The sequence below is a fragment of the Egretta garzetta genome, unplaced genomic scaffold, assembly GCF_000687185.1.
Source record: "Egretta garzetta isolate BGI_Z169 unplaced genomic scaffold, ASM68718v1 scaffold397, whole genome shotgun sequence".
NCBI classification, from domain to species: domain Eukaryota; kingdom Metazoa; phylum Chordata; class Aves; order Pelecaniformes; family Ardeidae; genus Egretta; species Egretta garzetta.
The window spans coordinates 6,384,044-6,388,525 of NW_009260493.1; the positions used below are offsets into that span (position 1 = coordinate 6,384,044).

General features: G+C 44.4%; 1 protein-coding gene across 1 annotated transcript in view; it reads left to right on the forward strand.

Moving 5' to 3' along the window:
• IFNGR1 (interferon gamma receptor 1) overlaps nt 1–4,482 on the forward strand; it is a 22,551-nt gene that overhangs the window by 662 nt on the left and 17,407 nt on the right.

Below are 4,482 nucleotides of genomic sequence, written 5' to 3' on the forward strand. Positions count from 1 at the left end.
GGGGTGACCCGGCGTCGGCCGAGCTCGCTCTGGGCTGCGAGATGAAGCTTTGCCGTGGAAGCGGGCTGGTGGCATGCAAATCAATTCTGGTAACCCCGCCGTCAGCGCGCTTTGAAACCTCTCTCCTCTGCCCGGTTGTTGGGGCATAACCCCTGACTTCATCGCACCCAGAATAAACGGTTACGGCCCTTTACCGTAAAGCTGGCCGATAGCGGCTGTTACTTCAGGTCTTCGTGCATCTTGTCACATAGAGCAAGAGTAGGGTGTGGGCCTGCTCCGCTCTGCGTTGTAAATGCCTATGTCCAAAAAAGCGGAGAAGCTGGGATTTTCCGAGCAAAAGTGGGGAGTGCAAGGCCAGGGAGCCCAGGATCGTGGCCTTGACCGTGGGCACCTTTCAGCTGGGCACTGGGGGGGAGGAGGGGTGGCCTGCCAGCAAAGAACAGAGTTTTGTCTCTGTTCAGGCAGAGTCGTCGCAAGTAAATAATGAAAGAAATATTCAGTCTGAAAGAAATATTCAGTCTGGTTTATGAGTTTTACTGGAACAGCTTATTAAAACCAGAGTTTGCTGTCTAATAGCTGAGGTCAAAAGGGAACAATGCATTTAGTTTTTAACAATGTTGAGAGCTGGATACAGGGTGCTGAAAGCACTTGAAAGAGGCAGCATGTCCACGTGTTAGACAATTGCAGCAGTGCTTTCCTGAGCTTTACCCACAAAGCAAGATCCATTTGCCTAAAATGCTGCTTGCAGTTGGTTGCAGAAACACTGGTTATGTCCCCAGGCTCCTTGGATTCTGTAAATGCATAACGCAGATATCTGGGACCTCGTGCAGTTTATATCCGTGTCCAGGGGGAGTGGCTGAGCTCGGCTGCCCCTGGGGGTGGGCTGCACTGCCTGGGTCTTGGGAAGACTGCTTAGGTTTACCTGACATGGACTAGGAGCAGTAAAAATGGTAATCCGGCTGCTGACTTGTCCCTTGGTAGTTTACCTTGAATATCTGGTTGGTTTGACCTGGTGGCTGGTTGTTAACCGGTAAACCTTGCAGGGAAGCTGGTTTCTTTCTTTTTTTTTTTTTGTTTTTTTTCCACATTTTAGCAGTAAGGGCTCTCGATATGTTAAGTACTGCCTTTCGAGATCTGACTTCACATCTTTTAAGGGTGTGATTTTATTGCTAATAGAATAGGCTACTTTTACATTGCATTAAGCAATTTTAAGGTAAAAACACAATACCAGTAAATCACTTGTAAAACAAACCCGCCGTAATTCAGCCTAGTCCAGCACAACAGTTACCTTGGTGTAAGGCTACAGAACAATGCTGTGGTGTAGCTGATGTATGAGAAGCCCCCTAGAAGCAAAAAGCGCAATTTTCTGCGCATCAGTGCAGGAAACCCTCAGATGCAAGGAGCAGAATATACTTCCCAGTTAGGTTTTGAAAACACAAGCAGTTTTCTTGGTGACTAGCACTCTGGTTGGCCACAGCTTCTATAACTGTACCCTTCAAAGACTTCATCATTTCAGCAAAAACTTGGGGTTTTAGTGAACAAAAACATGATGAAGGGGATCCTAATAGATATTGCTGTGTATTAGCTGAACGAAAACGCTAGTTGTATCTGTAATGACGAACTAATACCGTGGCCTTACATCGTTATTACATTGGTGCAAGCAGACGTGCTGGCTTACAGTGGAAGGATGACAGCAGAAGGGGAATTCTGAAACATGTTTATGACTCTTTGCCTTGCAATGATACAGTAGGTTTTTTTCTTCTTAATAGGGCTTTCAGTGTGCCAGTAGCGTAGTACGTATCTCAAGGCTGAGTGCATAATGAGGAAATGCCTAGTCATCTTAATCTTCTGTTGCAAGATGCATTTTTCCTTAGAAAAGCCAGACAACCTAACAGCAGTTGTCTGATTAGCTGAATACCTGCTGCATTTCCTACAGCTGGGTACTTAACAGGTCTGCATAGACAGGCCTGTGGCTCATCAGTGGGCCGGGGCGCTTGTTGATGGGAGCTCTTAGTCTGTATTTAAGTATCCTGGAAGAAGTCATCCTTGGTCAAGGTTATAGTAGTAGTAGTAGTAGTAGTAGAAGAAGATTTGGAGACTGTGATAGCAGTTCAGGCGCTTCTTGGACATTGAAGGCCAAGATTTCCAAGGCAATGTGCGCACTTCATTTTTTGCAGCTGACTTCCTGTTGCACGTGATGATCTTGGTGGTCTTGATTCATTCTTTTGTGGTTCAGATTATTAGCAGTCATAGCAGTTCTGTCCAGCTGCAAACAAAAACAAATTAGATGATAGAAAGTGTGGTATTTAGATATCATCTATTATAATGACTCCTCAGGTATAACAAAAGGGATGAATAGTCATAAAATAGATAAAACAGTATTTGGCTTCTACTATTGCAGCAGTTTTTAAAACGCCCATCTCATGCAACTTACTGTGGGTTTTTAAGATGGTGTTCTAGGTCTGTCCTCTCGGTACAGCATATCACCTGTGAAGATTTTTATCGTAAACAATGATTTTAAAAGCTCTGTTGGAACAGTGTGAAACTTCTGAGCCCTGAGGAAATAAAAACCTGCTGTAAATAGAAGCTGTAAAAATGCACTAAATACTGTGTATGGTGTTTATTCCTGATTTCTGTGGAAACACTTGAGTTCATTTCACTAAATATTTTAAAAAAAAAAAAAAAACAACTTTTAATTTTACCCCTAGTCTTCATAACTCCCTTCATTTGTAAGTTGAATGTGGTTTGCCTTTTGTATTGAAGATCTTTTGAGAACTTCTGATAGAACCTTCTGCACAGAATTGCAGTTACATGCACTGATTCAAGCTTGTTTTTAATAAAATTGTTAGGGAACTACCATCAAGGTAGAGGAGCAGCATTACAAGAGAAGTGTATGTGCTTGGTTTCTTTTGGAAGGATAAATGAAAGCGGGTGAAGGCAAGCACGTTCAAACCTCTCCACATATGCTGTGTGGCTGCTGCCACTTAGAAGGTGGCCAGGTAGGTATCAGGAACAAAATTCTTCAGCGCCTTGCTGCTTGGTGTTTGCCGGTCTGTCAAGCTCCCCACCAAAGCCAGTCCACAGGCTGTCTCCCCTCCAGCAGTCTGACGAGAGCAGGAACTGGGCTGTTTATCTCTAGTGCCTGGCCTGCCAGAAGCGTGTAGCAGGGGTGGATGCATGCCAACCCAGGTGTGCTGCCCCGAAGGGGAAGGCTGCAGTGGACAGAGCCCCCTCTCTGACAAGGGTTTCCCATTTGTCCGCGTGGCATGTGCTTAGTGCTCTTGCAGCCTGTGCTGAGCACCATCCTCTGCCTGCTGAAATTCTGTCCTGCAGTTCTGGGCAGTGCTCCTAGCTCTATGCTAGCCCCCAGATGGCTGTACTCTGCTTTAATAGAGGCCAATTTTGCTTGATTCGGAACAGATTGAAGTGAGGCTGTAAATGATTGAAGAGGTCCATTCTGTAAGGAAATACAGCCTTCAAAACCAGGCTACATTATTTTTACATGGTATTGTTCACCCGTAGCACAGAGTTGCTACCCTGAATCCATTTTCCAGGGTATAGGCTGCCTTTATGTCACCTTTTGGTTTTTTTCCATTGTGTATTGCTGCAGAATCCCGCAGAAGCATTCTTGGGTAGCGCAGATTTGTCTGATCTTGTTTCCCTTGTCTTCTCCTTCAGTGGTGGTGAAAGCTAAGGAGAATCACTTTTTCTACATTCATGAAGTCACCGAAGCTGCTACCCTTTCCAGATGCAGTTAAAGTAGATATATGAGCTCAGATGGAGCACAGGGCTGGCATAAGGAAGGCACGCTGTTTTCCCAGTCAGGGGCCCAGAAGGGACTGATTTGTTAGCATAGTATCTGCCTGTCTTTTAACAGGCTAAATGGAGAGTTACCCACTTGGCATGAACACGTAGCTAAGTTCAAAATGTTGTCCCTCTTGGCCTATTGAAATGGCTTAAAACTGTTTTCCGATGACATATCACTTGCGGATTATAAGGATTTGTTTGTTTTTCATGGAAATCCAAAAAAGGAGCAGACTTTCAAATGATATTTTTACTTGGTTTTTGTTTTTCTAAGCTTTCAATTTGTGCTTTCAATCTGTATTTCAGTGCGTAAATTATGTTTAATAGGCACATGCAACTCGAATGAACTCTGTGGTTCTTTAAGTCGCTGTTGCCTCAGATAGCTGTACAGTTGTGATGGGCTGAACCCGGCTGGATGCCAGGGGCCCACCAAAGCCACTCTGTCACTCCCCTCTTCAACAGGACAGGGGAGAGAAAAATATATTCAAAGGGTTGTGGGTCAAGATAAGGACAGGGAGAGATCATTTTGCCAGTTACCATCATGGGCAAAACAGACTCAACTTGGTGAAATTAGTTTAATTTATTACCAATGAAATCAGAGTAGAAGGGGATAAAAAAACCTGAATCTTAAAACACCTTCCCCCCACCCCTTCCTTCTTCCTGGGTTTAACTTTACTC